General features: G+C 39.1%; 1 pseudogene; it reads right to left on the bottom strand.

The window, feature by feature from the left end:
- Positions 1-18,552: 18,552 nt before the first annotated feature.
- LOC101589761 lies at positions 18,553-19,739 on the bottom strand (annotated as a pseudogene).
- Positions 19,740-20,254: the final 515 nt, after the last annotated feature.

The raw sequence follows: 20,254 nt of genomic DNA, 5'->3' as shown, positions 1-20,254 counted from the left end.
GAGACCCAGAGAGCTCCAGAAACACTAAAATGTGGTCAGTTGAATACTTATCAAGCATGCAGGAAAGTACGCAGGTGTACGTGGAGAACCACTGGAGGAAGGAGGAGCAACGCTTGTGGCCTAGGTGATGCTGGGATGACTTTCTGCCCAAGCACAGTAACAATTCATGGAGCACCAGGACTGGTACTAAGAAGCTTGTTTGTCTCTGTGATGGGGTAAATATTAACCATAAAATTCACATTGCTTTGACCACACCTAAGAATGTTTAATAGCATGACCATGAAATACTAAGCTGTTCCCAGGTAATTAGCTGTGACCCACAGCGGGCTGGAGAATGATTATACAAATACAACATGTCTATTAACCAACAAAGTAAGATTCACAGTATCAGTTATCTACATCCAAATTGTTAGACATTCAAAGAACAGTATGATATGATTTACCATGAGAATAGCAAAAATGACATGGAGAGTGCAGGTAGCAGAAAAAGATATTAAAACTATAATCTTAACTGACTCCATAGAAAATACTGAGTGTATTAAGGAAAGTGTTAGAAAGCAAAGTCAAACCAACTTTACAAAGATGGAGACAATAATATGTAAGATGAAGAACACAATGTATAAACCAATTAAGCCAGGCAGAAAAAAAGATTAGTTAATTTGAAAAATAATGAAAGAAACAGAGTAAATTGAAAAACAGATACAAGAAATGAATCAGACATTAGAAATGGAGTATTTGAGAGCCATGAGGTAACTTTGAGAATCTTAATTAATTTATAGTTAAGTGCCATCTTCGAAGAGAGGAGAGGATCTCTGACTAAGGAAAAGAGAAGCCAATGGTAAAAAGTTTATTTTAAAAAGATTCTTCAGTGTTTAACATCAATCCAATAACATATTAGTGCATTGATTATAGTATCCCTGGGAAAATTTGAAACAAACAACAGTCCGGAGTCAAGCAGGGAAAAACAGCGAGGGAGAGAGCTAAATGGCACAGTGCCTGCTTGGCGAGCACTCGGTCCTGAGTTCGACCCCAGGGCCAAAAATAAATAAATAAATAAAAGAGCGGGGGAGAGGTTTGTTTGAAGACTCTTCTATTATAAGAGGAGGCAACTATAATCACTTCAGGTAGACTAAAATAAATCAAAGGTGTGGATTCGAAATCCCCAAAGCCCCCCAAAACTGCTAAAATCAAAAGAAGAATGATAACAATCCAACAAAGCAGATAAGGTACTGTGTGTATTAATCTAAAATAGGCGAAAAGGAAATGACAAGACAACCAACAGTACAATGAGTGCAGCAAGGTAGCCGTAAACCCAGATGGGTCCCTGACCGCCTCCAGGAGAAAGCCTGCCCACACCTTCGCATAAGCACACACTGTGGATGGTATGAAGGAGCAAGAACCAACTGAACATCGCCTGAACAAAGCCACTTGCTATGTGAAAACATGCCGGAAGTACAAACTAATGCTCTGTGTTTGTGCCTATCAAGGCAATCTTGGGGTGGCTATATTAGTATAAAGTGACATTTTTGAAAAGTTGATATTACCTGTGATGAAGAGGAAAAAGTCATCAAGAGAACAAAACAAATATTTAATTCCCTAACAATGAGGTTGACTTCAAATTACATGAAGCAAAAAGTAACAGAATTATAAGTGAAAATACAAAATTACAGTCAGATATTAAAATATCTATTTTGCAGTATCAGAAGGACAACTGGACAAAAATATTTCATGAAGACATAAAAGATTTGCTCAACACTATTAATTAATTTGATATAATTTACATTTGTAAAATATTTCGCTCCACAGTAGCATAATATATAGCTTTGTCAAGTACACAAGGAACATTTACCAAATCGCATTATGCTCAGGGTCACGAACTAGATCTTGACAAGCTAGAAATCATTCAGACCACATATAATATGAACACTTACGGTAATATAATTAAACTGAAAGCAAATAAAAATATTTAAAATGTCTTGGAAAATATCCCCCAATTTGGAAATAAAACAACTGTTTCAAATGGCCTATGGATCAATGTTGAAATCCCAGGGCAACTAGAAAACACTTTGAGTTGGATGAAAATGCAGCATATCACAATATAATGTATTAAAACAAAGCTAAAGCAATATTATGGAGAATTACACAGGAAGAAAGTGATAAATATCAGAGTGGAAATCAATGCAATAAAAATAGAAAACCCATAAAGTCAATGAATCCAAAAGCTGACTCTTGGGGAACATAGATAAATTTGGAGACAAGCTATTAACACTGTGTCAACATTTGAGGGCACTGATGAAACATCTCAATTCCTGGAAACACAAAAAATTCTAAAAAACACTCCAAGAAATAGAGAACCTGAGGAGTCTTACCACTATATTTTAAATTAAATGATGTACTTTCAAAATTTCCCACAAACAAAAGTCAAGCCTTAGATGACTTTGTTAAGGAATGCCATCAATCACTTAATGAAGAGATATTATCAATTTTTTCATAAACCACTTAGAATATTCTTTCAAGGCTGGAGATTTGGCTCAGCAGTAGAATGCTTGCCTAGAAAGCTGGAAGCTGTGGGTTCGGTCCTTGGCACCAAAAACAAACAAACAAAAAACCTCTGCTAGAATATTTTTTCAGATGGAGAGAATAATTCTCAACTCAGCAGATGAGGTGGGAATTACCTTGATGTTATAATCATGAATAAAATGCTATGAATTAAAATGATAAGCCCCATATAGCAACATCTTACAAAAATGTTTCAAATTCCATCGTGAAGATCCAGTTCTTAAAAAAATTCAGGCAACTATTATTTATGTGTTAATTTAGAAAATATAAAGAGATGTTTCAAGAATCTAGAATTCTTTTAGAATTAGTCATGCAATTCTAACTAATTTTATTATGGTAGAATAGATATACTATGAAATCTGATTTTTCCCCCTGGGGCACCAGGGATCAAACTTGGGACCTTGCAGTTGCTAGGAAGGCACTTATACTGTATCCCTGGCCCCTGGAATAGATATACTATGAAGTTTGACATCTGAGCAATTTTTAAGTGTGCAGCTCAAGGTCCTTAATTACAGTCACAGTACTATGAAATCAGTAGCTATTTCCAAAATTATTCATCACCTCAAACAGAAACTCTGTATGAGCTAAGCAATAGCTCACCATTCATAGAGTCCTTGGTAACTTTTTTATTATGAAATTCCAATTTCAGACATTCATGGAAGTGGATCTGCATCCTCCGTCCTTGTGTCTGGCTTATGACTCTTAGTCTAAGATTCTTAAGAGTAATGTATTGTTACATAAAAACTCATAAGAGTATTAAGAGTAATGCAGCAGAACTTAATTCCCTTTGGATTTAGGTACATTTGAAGTCAGTTTCACAGGAAAAGACAAAAGTAGACATGTGGCATCTTAATACATACATTTTGACTCATTTACTTGATGAAAATAACATTGGATTTTGAAGCTTCCTTAATGAACTTTAAAATTATTAGTGAAATATCCAACACACACTCTTACTTTGGAAAGTCATGGCATGTCTAGACTAGACTTATTCTCCTTTTAAAAATTGAAAAATAAGGAAGGAGGTGAAGGAGTTACTACAGAATTGAAGGTTTTTTTATTTTTATTTTTATTTTTTTGTGGAACTGGGGATTGAACTCAGGCCCTTTCACTTGCCAGGGAAGCACTTATTCCACTGAGCCATCTCCCTGGCCTGAAGGTTTTGACAGAAATTGGTAAGACCAAGAATTGGAGGAAAGATTGAACTCAGCAGAGTGGTGGGAGCCCTAGAGATGGACAGCTCAGGTGAGCTCCTGGCACGTGAGTGTGGGAAGCAGACACACAATTCACCAACACCTTGTGGATAGCTGTGTTCACAATCCTGATGTTCTAGCAGCTTTACTAGACTCTAATTGCAAACATGAATACTTTTTAAAAAATCACATTTAAAAAAATATTTTTATTGAGAAATAAATAGCCATGAGACAGTTTCACAACCGATTACTAGTACATTTTCAATAATTAATACATTGCATATTGTTGTCTTAGTGGTTATTCATTGTACAAGATGCAGACCTGATATCCTGACTCAAACACTATTAGAACAAACCTCTCTATTCATTGAATTAAGAGAATGGAGCTGTATATCTATCCTAACTATTTTGAGTATATAGATACAAAATGGTTGTTCATTTGTATCCCCCTTTTTTGGTTCATTTTGTCAGAGAAGGGCATTCCATTGTTATGTAAATACTGTAGGTGCATGATTTCAGCAAAATATCCCAATATAGTCCAATAGTCCATAATAGTAGTGGGTTTTCCATCAGGCTGTCAATGTCCGAAGTTGTTGACTTGAGCAATTTACAGCTCATCGTATTACTATGGCTTTACCTTTTACACTTCACTTTCATACTTTTCTGCTGCATGTTTAAGACCAAGATTGAGGGATTTTTTTCAACAGCACTGTTTCCCCCAAACGTCCAAATACCAGAGGCCACTCCTAGAGTAGAATTATTGCAGCACTGGGACTTCCAGAGTGGGTCAGGGTGTCCTTTTAACTTTTTATTTTAATAATAACTTGAACGTAGATGATGCAGCTAAGTGAGAACATAGAATCCCAAAGGGAGGCCTGAAGAGAGCAGAAAATAGGACTTTGGCAGAGAGGACTTGTTATTGCTGGTTGGGAAAAAGTGGAAATGACTAGATTGTCCTCGGCTTTTTGGTATCCCAGGGTGAAGAAAGGAGAAGAGTAATGCGTTTCTGCAGTTGATACATAGTATTGTACTAAAAAAGGCATCCCTGAGAACTTTGAGTACCAAGAGTGATGGTCTAGCCTGTAAACAACTTGCTGGATAAATATACCCTTTACTCATGCTAGTGAAATCAGAGCTTCAAAAAACAAGACTCTAATAGGCACCAGATGTTAATTAAACTCAGTTTATCTGACACCCCTGGCAATAATCAGAACGAATTAGGGTACCTCTAGTGCTTTGAAAGGTACAAGAAGCTACTTTGGATAGTGATGCCTTCAAAAAGCATTTACTTAAAAAGAAAATCTGTCCAGTTAAATTACTGAAATAAATGGTAGATAGGAAACAAAATAGGGTAGTGGCAGAATAATCTTTTACTGAGACTAGATTAGGTAGATTGAAGTATCATTCTTCACACCTGTACATAGCAAAAGTAAATTGGTGATATACTTTTACCATTTTAATCTGTATTATTATCCAAATTAATTTATAGTAGTAAAGTGTTATTGAAAACGCTTACCTACTTCTCACCTTTTCATATCATCTCTCTTTGTTGTTGTTTTTGCTTTTGTCTTTTTGAGATAGGGTTTCACTGTGCTGTTCAGGCTGGCCTTGAACTCTCTTTGTAGGCCAGGCTGGCCTCATACAACAATCCTCCTGCCTCAGCCTCACAAGTGCTGGGATTACAGAAAGAGGTCAGGCCTCTTTTTTTTTTTTTTTTTTTTTCAAGTATGCTTTGAAATCTTTCTATAAGTTTGTGAAACTGAATTTAAACAACTCATTTTTCCTAAATCACATTCACCGTTTGGACAGATTCCTCACCCCCAGCAAGTAAATGAAATCTTTTTAACTTGGCCTTTATGTCCAGGTTGTCATTCTTACCACTTACCTTCTGTATTTAACATTAATAACACTATCACTTACCTTCTGAATTTGAATAATGTTTAAGAAAAAGAAAATGTTCTGATAACTGTATTTTCATACAAAGATAGTCTTAGATTTCTTGTATTTTTTTTAATATGGAGTAATGTTTATAATAGAAGACACTGGTCAAATTACTTGCCCAACCAGTAAATAGACACAACATAGGATAGCACAATCATCAGAGCATCTAAATCAGATGATGAAAAACTCACTTTACAGAAGAGCCACATCTCCGAAAAGAAGACATTTGATTTAGTCACCGAAAGTACAGCAACGGTGTACAGAAAACAAACAGACAGCAAGGAGGACAAGAACCAAAAGGAATTCATGTCCAGTTCAATGTTCCTCTAATGGCTAGAGGAACTGACCACTGACCAACACGGCATCCAGGTTTTCAGAAAGATGTCGTGGTCACCTGAAGAAGGCAAACTTGGTTTCCCTCAACAACATCTCCCTCTGTTAAAAGTACTTCAAATTTTTCCTTTTAAGGTTTTATGTTTCCTATCTCTATGTGCCCATATTTCTATTGATCCTATTAATCTTTATGTCATTTTTTTAGCCCAACGTTTTTCAAGTGGACACTTCCATCTTCACGTAAGTTTCAAAGAGCCTCTTCATTCTTTCTACAAGGTCAGCTGAGATAGAATCATCTGCTCTGAAGTAACTGTGCACTCGAATGAAAGATTTTTTTTAAAAAAATTCTTACAATGCCTTGTAAAGTGATTCAGTCAGGTTCAAGAAGTCTGCAGTGTCTCAGGAGTGCCATAATTTTCCCCTCTGACATAAGCATTTTGCCCTTCTTCATGAAGTGCAGCTCTTGGGGCTGTGTGCTTCCTGCCTGGGTCTTGTCCCTGCTGTTGGCGCTATTTCACGCCCTACAAAGTCACTGCGCGAGTAATTTTCAGAGCATTGACTCACAGGGAGCCTGCTGCTTATCTTTTTTCACGTGACATTTTCTTGGCTTTAAGTTTTTGTAATTCTTTTAGAGAAATGTGTTTTTTCCTAATTAAATAATTCCAGTTCTGTCAGATTATATTTGTTAATTATATTATTTTACTATTCAAAGGACATTTAATAGCATTTATTAACCAATAAGTACAAGATAGTACATCATGTATGTATAAAATCTATTGCTTTAACTTACATATATTTATAATATACAGACTTCATAATAAATACCCTTACTTATCTCAGAATATTCACTCTGCCTTTGGAAATATGTAAAACATTTTCTTAGAGACATTAGTTAATGCTGGCAACAATCACTTAGATTACAAAAATTCTAAAATTCCTACTTCATTTTAGGCTGCTAGGAATGCTTTATTGTAATCTTCCTAAGTTACTGAATGAAATATAAAGTCAAACCAAAAGTTCAGAAAACTCCAGTGAAGCAGACACAACTACTAAAGAATGTACAATCTTGAACGACTGCAATCTTAAAATGAAGAAAAGCTTTCGTCTAACCGACTACAGAGCATAATGCTCCCGGTGTGAGACACAGAAACACTGCTCAGACATTTGCATGACGACTACGCACAAAATGCCAGGAACTTAATTTTATATTGCAAGTTGAGCCCACTTTGTTTATAAAGAAGAGCTGACTTTTGTTTTAGAAGAAAAGTTGATCTTCCACCGCCCTTTTTTGCTATCTTTTCCCCGCAAGAAAAGGAAAGTAATTTCCTATGGGTTAGGCAGTAGATTCCTGAGTACTCACGAGTAAAAAAATCTCTGAAGAAACTTCTTGGGAAGATTTTTTTCCCATCGGGCTTGAGTTTATTCTGACTTCCCCTTCCAGACTTGAAAATGAGGATTTCTTTTCTTCCCTTCTTCTTCTTTTATAGAGATCAAGAAAATGACGATTGGAGATTACTGAAGGAAGTGAAATCTGATCCTGCTAGCAGTGACAGGGAGGTAGGAATTGGAGGATTATTCAGCCCTAACTGTCAGTGCTGTGTGCATCTGCGCTGGGCTGGGCGAGGCTGCGGGCCGCGATCCCAGCTGCTGGGAAGCCCCTGCTTCCTGTGAGGTCACCGGCTCTCACGGTCTCCTTCGGACAGACTCTTCTAAAGCCTGCCTTTTTCTCCCCCTCACTGGAGGGAACAAAGGAAAGAAACCGCTTACACTCAAAGTTCAGGCACGCAGCTGGCACCTCAGAAGGGAATCTTAGAAGTTAGATTTTCTTAGTTTTTAAAGAAAAGTGAGTTTTCTAAATGCCCCCATCTCGGGTGAGAGGGCTCAAGGTTGGGGTCGGGGAAGGTCTGAAAGCCAGACCACGTGTGTTAGCCATTGTTTCCTTGCTCTAAAAGACCCTGGGCACGCACTGTCAGTGTGTTCACGCACATTCGAATCTCAACCCTTCTGGAGGTCACTATTAGATAATGCACTATCTAGTGCAAAAATCTCAGGCTGTGGACGCCGCCTCAGCCAGTTGGTCTTAACAAGTTTGGCTATTTTTTTAAATAAAATTACCTTTGCCTCAGTTTCTTTCTCCCTAAAATGATCATAAAAATGTTCCTAGGCTTGATACAAATAATGAAGTGAAATAATATCTGAAAGGGACTTAAAACAGGTCCCCGAATGTAGCAGACCTTGAATAAATACTATGGAGATTGGCTGGGGCTCATTTTGTAATTATTTCACAGGACATGTAATTATTTACAGCTGTCACTCAGCCTTGCTGCGTTGGGGATCCCTAACCCTGGGGTTCCACTTCTCATTGCTGCTGTGGATTTCTACTCCTGTCACACCAAGAAGTCTGCAGCCTGGGAGGACAGCGGAATCCGTCCCATCCTACGGATGGCTAAAGTCCTCCGGGCACAGAGGCCTCCAATTCCTTGTTTTCTCATTTTAGATTCTTTTAGTATTTCTCCCTTCTTGCCTCTTTGCTTTGATGCCCTTGTGAGTGCTAATATTTCCTTTGGTGTGATTTAATATTTAACGTTCTATTTAAGCCCCACACTAGCTTAGGCAGTAGAAGGTCCCTTGGGGTTCCAAAGGTCTGTGTCCAGGTGCAGGTGTGGATTTCAGTCTCCACATCTGCCCTGAGGATACAGGCGCTGTTGTCCCCTGTCCCCAACTGTTGGGGTTTCATCCCCAGTTACCTCTGGTTCACCCCTTTCCCTAACACTCCGTCACAATCAGTGCGTGCCTGCCCCTCAGCTCATGCTGCTGAGTGAAAAGACCTGTTCCTTGCACTACAATGGGCTCTGCTTAAACTTTGGGCTACTTGGTTGTGTCCAGGCATGTAGAGAAAAGCTCAGCCAACCCTGTGTCCTCTCTTGGAAACTTGAGATAAGATAAAACACAGAGTGTATGTCTGATTTCTAACTAAAGTGTTGCACAATGGCAGGGTAATGGTTGTGGGCAGTCAGCTGGTGGAGGAGAAGCCAGGTGAGAGTGAGTAAGGAGAAGAAGAAAGAAGGTTTGTGACCTCCGAGAGGGAACTGGAGAGACAGACTGTGGTGGCCAGGCCGGGGCTAGGGAGCTCATGATGAAGGATCCTTACTGATCCTCACAGTGAGGGTTCTTTCCCCAAGCCTAGTTCAAATTTTCTCCATGTGTGTCCTTGTCCTAAACCCCCTTTCATTGAGAAGCCATTCAGGCTTCTTCTCTCTGATCATATCAAGATCTCTCTGTGGAAGGGCTATCACAAGCTGAAATCATCTTCTGAAGATCGAAACCATCATTCACAGGCTGCATTTAGCATCAGCAAAAACTTTCGTGCTTTTGCTTTCCCGTAAATCGCACAGACTTGTCTATTCCTGTGCTCAAGAGAATGAGGCAACTTGATATCAAAATACTGAGAAGGCAACCTTGTTCTGTAACTTCCAGGCTCTGTGAGTCCAGCTCTTCCCTGCCTGAGGTCCGCGTAAGATATGTTTTGTGGTATTAGTGCCAGGCTGCTGCTCTATTATTTGGAACTTTAGGTCTAAATTATTCGGCTGAGGTAAATTATCTCAACTATAATAGCATTGTACCTTGAACTCGTCTACTTCTAACCATTCCTTACTGCATGGCATTATTTTTTTTCCATCTCATACAATATGAATAGCTCTTTTGGTCTCTAAGTTCAAGCTTTTAGATTTCCTAACCATGATATAAAGAGAATGCATTTCTTGGTCTACACAGCAGAGACATTTTCTGATGTTATCCATTAAGAGTACTATTAATTAGAATCTGTCTAAATTTTCAAATAGTCAGAAACAATGTAATTGAGGCATAGTGCTGAAGGAAATTGTTTCCTTATATAGTGAAAACAAGGTACGGGATAACAGCGAACTGAGAAAAAAGTGTAAAAAATTTCAAATGAGAAGCATCCATAAGCATAATAAATAGAATTTCATTTCATGACATCAAGCACAGATGTCATGCATGTTTATCTGCATGTTCACGATTGCCTTCATCCAACATCATTTTTCACACTTAGTGTGACTGTAAAGCCCTTTCACTGGATGGGGACTGCAGTGAAGGTAGGTGTGCACTCTTACTCCTCACAGTTCTATTCAAAATCTAGCCATAGTTCCTGTGGTTCCCTTTACTTGCCGTGCTGAAATTTAAGATCCTGCTTTGGCTCATACAGCCTTGCTCATTTTCAGCTACCACTGACTGTTGCCTGACTTTTGGTCAATCCAGGCAATTCATGTTTACCTGTTCTTCCTTCCTTCCTTCTTCCCAAGGCAGTGGGATTTGGGTGACTGTTTTCGGAGGGCTCCGTGGGCCATTTCACATCCTTTTCCCAAACCACCCTTTGTAAAATAAAAGTTCATGCAGCCTGATTGTATCTGTTACAGTCCAGCCTAGATCTGGAATTACAGAAATGTTTTCACCTCAGGTCATCCTTCTTGCTACTTGAAGCTTTGTCTGTTGAGATTATCTTCTGTCTTGTCATTTGAAATATCCACTCCACAAGTCACAGAAAGCCTTGGCTTTTTGCTCTTAGCTTTGTCTGTCTAGGTTAAAGGGTAAAGCAAGGAAGAAATGTGAAAACAAGCCCAAGTCTCAGTTCTCCGTGCTATGCTTCAGTTGCTTCATTTTTAGGCAAACGCAATCTCATGCTCATTTTAACAGGAGTTTAAATGTGTACCATTTAGTCCGAGTCTTAAATCAGAGTATCTGTATAAATAATTTATTACTACAGAAATTTTATATTAAGCACCTCAATCTTCTTAATTTTAGAAGACATTTAAAAAATCCATCTTACAGAAACAAGAACCACTAATATTTGGCAAGACGTATGCACATCGTTAATTTCTCTTTGTATTCCCTTCTCTGGTAGATTATATTATTTACTCGAGCATATTTGCTGGGCCTCTCTGTGGGTTCCTCCTTGGTAACCAGTAAGAGCAATATATTTCCCATCCCATTAATGTCAGGCCCTCATTAGCCCTTTGTCTGTATTACTAAGTTGAGCAAATAGAATTAGCTTAAAAGATATATGCAAGTGACAGCTGAGAAGAACTTTGTGAGCTGTGTGGACAGTTTCTAAGTTTGTCCATTTCTCTCTGCCAGGTGGCTGTTCTATTTGAGATAAGGACTATTATTTCAAGCTGGATCATAATAAAGATGGAATGTAGAACCCTAGAAGTGACTGAAATTGTACACTTCACTGATAAAAGCCCTACAGATTTAGGGATTGTTTGCTATGAAGCAGAGGGTAGGATGAAATGAATAATATACTCTCTCCTGTCCCCTATCCTGGGAGACAAGTTATCTCCACCCTGGTGACTGTGCTTGCTGGACTTCTAGACCTCATATGCTTCATTTTCCAGGCCTCCACCTTTTTTCTTGTTACCAAGTATTTAATTGCAGGATATGAAGTAATTCAGAAAAATACTTTCTGGAAGTTTACCTTTGGTAAGACCCAGTCTTGAACAAGTTATCTAGTCTGAAACTTAACTAGACAACATTAAACATCCAAATTGGAAAAGGTTTCAGATCAAAGTCAAATCTTCTTAAGCAATGTAGTAAAAACTGTAGGGTTTTCAGGAATTTTTGAATCCGAAAGCAAGCTGACCCCCATCTGTAGGGAAGTCCTGTGTTTTCAAACTACATTGAATTTGCATAGTTCTCAAAATATACTCTTTTTTTGTATTTTTAGGGAAGGGTCTACAGGATGTTCAGGGTCTCACTACCAGATCAGACTCATAGTGATCCACCTGTTTACAGCCTCCCAAGAGCTAGAATTACAGGTGTGGGCCATGAAGCCTGTTCTCAGTTGCTGTTTCAGTGCACCGTGGGTTGGGGGGGGGGTGCGGCTGGCACTGCAGGCCCAGGGATGGAGCACCTGGCCCCTGTGCCTGCTTGTAGGTGCTTTAATATGCTGAGCTATTTCACTGGCCCAATTTTTTATTTTTTAAAGAATACAAAATAGAAAAAAAAAGCACTAGAAACAATACAAAATTTCACTAAACAAAGTAGTAAGAATTAAAAAATGTTTGCTGATGTTATGTTTAAGTTAATTGTTTAGGTTAACAGATATAAACATGCAAAATCAGTTAGGAAAACCAAACAAAACAACAATGACAAAAAGGTTATAAGAAATTAAAAATAAACATAAGAATTAAAAGAAAAAAAGAAATTAAGCATTAACTGCTCCTTTCAAAAGACCAGTAGAGATCGACAGTGCAATTATCCAACTTATCCTGCATATATATATTTTTCTCCTTTTTTCTGTGTTCTTGCTCTCATCCCAGTTTTTATTTCCTGTTGAATTTTTTTTTTTCCTTTTACAGTATCTATTGTACTCTTTCTAGTTCTCACACTAGCAAGACAGTATAATGTTTGCATACGTGGGCTCTCCCTTTCCTGAGTGTTTTTCCAAAGAACTGAAATCCTTACACCACAGTGATATATGTACACTCCTGTTTCTAGCAGTGCAATTTGTCATGGCTAAATCTTGGAAACAACCCAGATGCCCATAAACTGAGGAACGGATGAAAATGATGTGGTATTTTTACACAATGGAGTATTGCTCAGCTATAAAAAGATAAAGTTGAGGTCTTTGTAGATAAATGGATACAACTAGAGACTGTACTGGTAAGTGAAATAAATCAGACCTACTTCCTATTTCTTATTAGTCAGCTAGTCCTTGCTAACTTTAAGTTAAGAACAGTTTTAAGAACTGATTGTCACATGTGGGGCCACGAATCTCCTCATGCTTTAAAGGTTATTCAGCACTTCAGGAAGTTTCCCAAGAGGTTGTTGTCCCAAGTTGCACGATTTAGTCAACATCTTGAGCAAATGGCCAGTTTTCATCAGATAAAATATATTAACTGGGAAAACAGAAAGAGCTCATCTTTATGTGATGTGTCTAAGTGTTGAATTTCACATTTTAATAAAATTTTACTACATATTGATTTTTTTAAAAAGTTATGTCTCACACAAAAGGAGAATAAAACAAGTTTAATTTTCTCTAGTTTTTCTAGAGTCAGATATTCTATTTTAAGTGCTGGGTATCATTTTACTTTTATAAAATCACGCTTTGCTCTCCTACAAGGCAGTTTTCAAAGTCAGTGACCATTAAAGGTAAAAATGGCCTGGGAGATAGCTCAGTAGAATAAGCACCTGCCTGGCAAGCACAGGGTGCTGGGTTTAATCCCTGGTACCACCACAAAAAAAAAAAAAGACATAAAAAGGTAAAAATAAAATGCCTTTCTTGGTAAGCTGCACTGGGTGTGATAATCAAAGAGCCGCTAGTATATCATGTGAATAAAAACTGCTTCTAAATACAGAGTTTTCTTTCCAACAGCCTTCCCCACACACGGCCCAGTGGGTGGATTTTAACTCGGAGCTCTCTCTGCTGCCGGCATCATGGATGCCCTCAGAACTCTCCCCTCTAAAAAAAAAAAAAAATGAACTCTCCCCTCAGAGGAGGCTTCTGTTTGCCTCCCTTTTCTCTTCTCCTGCAGAAAGCAAACAGCCTTCGTTAGCATAGGTCCACTTTGCTTTTTACAGAAGAAAATGCCCTGCGGATTCCTTCTCAGGATGTAAATTTGCCATCAGGGTAAGTCTCAAAACCTGAAGGACAAATCCTGGAATCCAGACTTAGCGGGAAAGAAGAAAACACAGAGAAGCAAACTAGTGTTTCCTGCTAGTGAGTGCTTTTTCCTGTTCTGTGAGGAACCCATGTGGGTGAGGGGTATCTAGCAGAGAGAAATTAAAACAGAATGTGTTTCTTCCTCTCTCCAACTCCATGTAGAGGATGAAAAATACCAGGACACCGTCTGTGGCTCAGCTTGCTGGTGTATCTTTCTGGGAACTTTCCGAAGAAAGGAAAATGTCCAGATGGAGGATGACACTTCCTGTGGGAATTCGATAAGCAGTGTAGAAAGGACTCAGATAATTTCCAGTTTCCCAACAGGCTTCTGCCGCGTGTGAGGAAAGCGTTAGTCTGGTCCCTGTATTCTCTTAAAGCGCAACTTGTATTAGAAGAAATAACATTTTATTTACTTTATTTTGTTTTTAGCTTTTTTTTTTTTTTTTTTTTGCCAGCACCGGAGATAGAACTCGGGACCTTACGATTGCCAGGCAGGCGCTCATGCCACTGAGCTATCTCCCGACCCCAATGACATTTTATTTAGCACAAAATCACAGTGCTACGAATTTTCAAAAGCTATTTTAAATTATTACAATTTAACAAAATGAACTCATTTGACTTTTTATTTTTATTTTAGTATTTATTTATTTGGCACAGGGTCTCTACACAGCTTAGACTCTGTTGCGATCCTACTGCCTGAGCCACCTAAGTGCTAGGATTACAGTTTGGGGCTGGCACACCTTGCTAGGGTTCCAGGGCCGGCAGGCATGTGGTGCAGGGGATCAAACCCAGGTGCTTGCGCTTGCCAGGCAGGTGCTTAGACTACTGAGCTACCTCCCCAGCCCATCGTTTCACTTTTTGAACTATTCCATTAGATAACATGTACAATATTTATGTAGCTTCAAAAGTAGAAATCGAGGGGCTGGGAAGATAGCTGCAGTCTAAGTACAAGGATCCGAGTTCGATTCCTGGTACTGCATGCTGTACCGGCCCCAGAACTCCAGGTGCACCCTGCCAGCCAGAAACTGGATGTGGTAGCCCGTGCCTGTAATCCCAGTGCTGGGGAAGCTGAGACAGGAGGATCACTAGGAGTCCAAATGCTTAGAGAGACACTGTATCAAATAAATAAATAAAAAGTAAGAAAAATTACAAATCGAGAATCTTTGAGCTTAACCATTTTGCCATATAGCTTTGCTGTAAGAGCTACAAGTGAGAATAAGGCAGGCCGTACTACATAGCGAGACTCTGCTTCAAAAAGAAAAAAAAAAAAGAACGTCACGTCTCAGAGGACAACAATCTTTACTGTTACGATTTCCAAATCTCTTACGCCTTGCTTGCTTCTACTTTTATTATTTTTTTGGTACTGAGGCATTGAACTCAGGACCTTAAGCTTGCCAGGCAGGTGCTGTGCTGCTGAGCTGTATCCCCAGCCCACTTCTACTTTCGAATGTGAAGCCTTAGAGTTTATATTTTTAACACCTTTGTATCTAATGCTCTGATTTTCTAGACTTTACTGGTTTTTGCATGTATTCATTTCCTGTCTTTTAAAGAGGTCTCAGATATTTGATTTTCTGAACCTCTTAATTATTATGCTTAATGCTTTTTTTTTTTTTTTTAAATGCATTTGGTATTTGGTCCAGGGTCTGACTATGCAGCTCAGGCTCATAGTGATCCTCCTGTTTTTAGCCTCCTCAGCGCTGGGATTACAGGCGTGTGCCTCCATGCGCGGTCTCAGGGCAGGCTCAAAGTGCCCAGGGGAGGTGCTGGAGAGGTGCTGGCAAGGCATGTGGTGCCAGGATCGAACCCCGGTCCCCAAGCTTGCGTAAGCAGGCACTTAGTCTGCTGAGTTATCTCACTGGCCCTAAACAGTTCTTCTTAATCATTTCTCTAATTTATATTCCATTTAAAACTGTAACATCTATGTATTTTTAACTAATATAAATACTTTATATTTCAAGTAACTCTCATTTTGATAGCATCTTTACTTAGCTTTATTACTGGTAAAATGCAGAATGCCAATGTTTGTGAAGATAGCACGGCATAAAGCAGGACAGTCGGGGCTATATTTTCTTCTAATCGAGGCAGGAACGAGTTGTCTATCTTTGAAAACAGAACCACTTTTCTTTGGCAAAAATTGGTACTCAGTGGCTCCAAAATCACCACACTGAATTATTAGATAGGATTGTAGACAACAATGATTTCTACCCCTGACCTCGCCTGCCTTGGCAGCACAGACCCTGGGAAAGTGCAAGCGAAGCCTGTCTTTTGGCACAAGCTCGTTCATTCTACATTGCAGAAAATGGTTTTAATGAGTAGAGAATTTTTTCTCCAGTCTCCACCACAAGTTATGCTTCAGTATTGGCTCTTCGTGAAGTGGATTTGTGGGATAGTTACTTACACCACAGATCCTGTCTCCTGTGGATTAGGAATGTTAAGGTGAGTCAGGCTAGAGAGAGATTATCCTTATATGTCTATTTCTATTGCGTCAGACTATAGTCATGAAACTAATTCCTTGATGGATCTTGATCTCAAAGAGACTGAGTGATTAGATAACATGACCCTGCGTAGAAGAGCAGAGCTTGCAAGACCAGCCAAGAATTCTTACTGTTTCCTTGAGTATGACCTCCATGGGTCACAAGATGATCCATCAAATCCAGTGAAATTCAGTTTCTAGACTGCTTATTTTCATAATTGAGAACAAAAATTCCTTGTAGAGAGGCTTTGATTTCTGCCAAGCAGATACGAGGGCAGCTGGTTCAGACACATTACAAGGGTCTTTTTTATCTTAAAGAGCAAAAAATACTAACAAAAATAAAGATAAAAAGCCACATAAAATAATAAAAATGGTACAGAATTTCAAAAAAAGAAATAGAAAATTAACAATGGTTGTTATATTTGTTATATTACGTATTGTTGCTCAAATTACCAGCTATAGGCATGCCAGATCGGTCAAGCAATTAAACACTAACTCTTCCTATACTACCCTGAACATGTGCAATCTTGTCATTACAACTTTGGCCAATTTATTGAACTTCTCAGCAGTTAACCTTTTATGATGGACACAGACTTACCTGTGTAGGCCTGGTTCACATTTTGGAGAGATAACTGCTTGTGGCAGTGGGCTGCGCTGAGCATGCCAGGTTATTTAGCTACAGCTCTAGTCTCTGTAGAGCAGACGCCAATTTCAACCTGCAGTGGTGACAAGTAAACATGTCTCTAGTCATCGCCTTTTGTCTACTGGAGGACAAAACTCTCCCCTATTGAAAACCTCGGCTTACTCCCAGCCCAGCTGTTACCAATCTAATTACATTTGCAGGCTCTACAGAATCAGCTACTTCCCAAGCCTGCACTGAAGAGACGCAGGTCCCCAACCCTCCTCAGCCCTGAGGACTTCCTCCTGAAATTCCCTTCCTTGTGACCTTTGGAGTTCTCAGGGTTTTTGTTTTGGCTTGGGTTTAGCAAAGTTCATCTGGGTAGCGATTGTGAGTATTTTCTCAGCTGGGTTTCATTTCAAACAAAATACCAGTTTTAAAAAAAAAAACTGTTTAACTAAAATATCTGTTAATTACAGGAAATAAGGAAAACATGAAAAGACAGTCAAATTAGTACTATGTTTTCCCTTACTATGGGCTTTATGGAAATCATTGTGTGCATTCTCAGACCTCCTGCTCTACATATAGACAGACGGCTTGCTGTTTTCAAAATTGGAATTATATTGTGTCTACCAGTGTGGTCTATTTTCATCCACTTAACTTTGCAATATTAAGTACATATCTCTAACACTACTTTATTTTTTATTTTTTTGCTTTTTAATCAGTATATTAAGAAGACATTCATACATTTAACAATTGCTTAAATTCCAATGCCCAGAATAAGCATGTGAACATATGACTGTTGTAAACATACAAGTAAAGCTGTTCATCATAATTTGCTATACTATTATCATTAAATTCCAGTTACTTTGGAGCATTAAGTCAAATGGGTTAAAGTAAGCCTATAACATACCTGTGGAGCACCTTAAATTACACAAGCAAATTACTTTTCCATGTAGTCTCTTCGCTTTAGTTTCAAAGTTACCCAGCTCTGAAGTCACAGCTGAAGCACGTATCATGATTCAAAAAGAAGGGAGAAACAATGCAACTAGGAGTGGCCAACAGTTAAATATATATATATATATATATATATATATAGAGAGAGAGAGAGAGAGAGAGAGAGAGAGAGAGAGATGGCATAGCAGAAAGGACTGCAATCCTAGAAATGCAGGCCCTTAAAAGCAGCATTATGATAAGTCCCTTCTTTAGAAAGGTATCATTTCTATCACTCTTATCACAGGCTAAGTTATATTTTATGCCACCTTCAAGTAACAGTTGAGGCAGCAGGATGCAGAGGGATCACAGTGAGTCCCACTTAATACAAATAACGGTAGACAGACCAACACTTCCACAAACTGTTTCCTTTTTCTGATTGCCAGTTAAATGCAGTTTTGATCCATAGCTTAACAATGAAGGTCATACCCTAAAGTCACCACATACATCTAGCATTTCAGTCTGAGCTTTTCTGTGTACACAACTGAAATCAATTATAAGGCCTGACCTCACAGACACCAGGGTGAGGTGCTTTTCATAGGCATGAACCTTCATCTTGCACCCTGAAGTCATCATACATAGAGGGCAAAGTTGGAGCTTGTGTATTTGTGTTTATTCTTCATTTAACTTTTAAAATACTACCACAATTGAATATTGAAACAAAAACAATAGCGAGTAGTGAGCATATGCTGATTCTAGTCCTTCTCTCACTCACCACTGCACACCACATGCCAGTAGTGAGCACTATTCACTGGCCCCACTAAGAGGTCTGACACTGACCACCACCTCTGGGGCGATGTTCATCATCCTCACAGGCTTCTGCATTATGATGGCACCATCTTTCCTGATTTGGATCAACGTCCACCAGCTCTACCTGATCCATTTCATCGGCCTCTTCTAATTCCTTCATCTCAGGTAAGAGTATTTCCAGCAATGAGAGTTTATCAGGAGAGAGAAAGCCATTTTCAGGAACGTTTACCTTAAATTCTATGATTAGCCAGCCCTTTTCCTATGATCTACGATAAATTGGCATGCCTTCATTTAGCACACACTTGATGTCTCCATGCTTGACAATTTGACCTGGCTGAGAGGTGATGACTATTGTTCGGTTGTCAAGAGTGGATATTGGCTTTTGGGGGACACACAATGCTTCAGCTAGCTGTGCATCCATACACATGAAAAGATCTGCTCGTCGAGTAAAGCAGCACGGTCCTTCTGATCTAACACAATGATAATATCTCCTGGCTCCAGCCCTGGTTCTTGGTCTCCATCACCATGCCATGTTATCTTCTGGCCATCTTTTATGCCTTTGTCAATATAAACCTCTAGAATCTTCTTGTCTTTAACTATATCTTCCTTCCGTTGCAGCTCTTACATCTGTCTTTAGGCCTGATGTGTTCTCCATGGCCCTGGCACTCCATGCACACAGACTGAATTTGCTGAACCATTCCAGGTCCTATCTGACGAACTATTTGCATTCCAGTACCTCAGCAGGTGGGACACCACTCCACAGCTTCTTTCTTACCACCTTGGCCTTTGCATTTGTCACAAATCACACTCTTTTGCAGAGCCAGCTTCCTTGTGGCACCATTGTATCAATCTTCTAAGGAAACTGAGAGCTGATGCACCACATTTTTACCTCTCCTATTTCTCTGCATCCTTCCTCCTCCCCCAAAATCATCAAAGATATCCATGGGGGAGCAAAAACCACCACCTGCTCCACCCTCCTTAATTGCCTGTTCTCCCACTTCATCATATGATTCCCTTTTCTTGGCTTCAGAGAGAACTTCATAAGCTTGAGAAACCTGTTTAAACTTTTCGCCTTCATTTGGATATCTTATCAGAATGATATTTCAAAGTCAGTTTCCTGTAAGCCTTTTTAAGCTTTTCTTGGGTAGCATTGGGTTCGACCCCAAAAACATCATAATAAGTCATTTCTTTCACCATTTTCTACAGGCGGTGAACGGGTTGCGCTACGGTGGGGTAGGCAGGAAGGACCGCGTAGCATGGGCAGGTAGAGCAGCCACCGCTCTGCTTCACCTCTCAGCGAGTTCTCTAACACTACTTTGATAGTTTATGTTATATAATTGCATAAATATCTTATTATTTTAAGAACCAATGTCATGTGGATGGAAAATTCCATCCCTGAATGACAAAAACAGATACACATCTACTGGCAAAGTATTCTAGGAAGCTTGCAGTCCCTGCTTTTACATTGGTATTCATTATGAATTTACTCAAAGGATTTAGGCAAGCCCTGGTTCCCAGAAGTTCACAGGCTAGAGCCACCGGCCATGCATTTCTATGCGTCTCTATGCCAGTGGCCTAAGCTTTCAAGGGAAGTTGCTCCTATCTACTATCTTATCTCGTTGCTAGTATCTTATCTCCAGAAACCAAGGTTCTTCTTTTGGGATATAGCAGGATGGAATCTGAAAGACTAGAGGTGCTTATCCGATAATATT

Source organism: Octodon degus, unplaced genomic scaffold (assembly GCF_000260255.1).
Source record: "Octodon degus isolate 3935 unplaced genomic scaffold, OctDeg1.0 scaffold00025, whole genome shotgun sequence".
Taxonomy (NCBI): Eukaryota; Metazoa; Chordata; class Mammalia; order Rodentia; family Octodontidae; genus Octodon; species Octodon degus.
The sequence above is the reverse complement of the archived record's forward strand: the minus strand, read 5'-3'. Positions and strand labels throughout refer to the sequence as shown.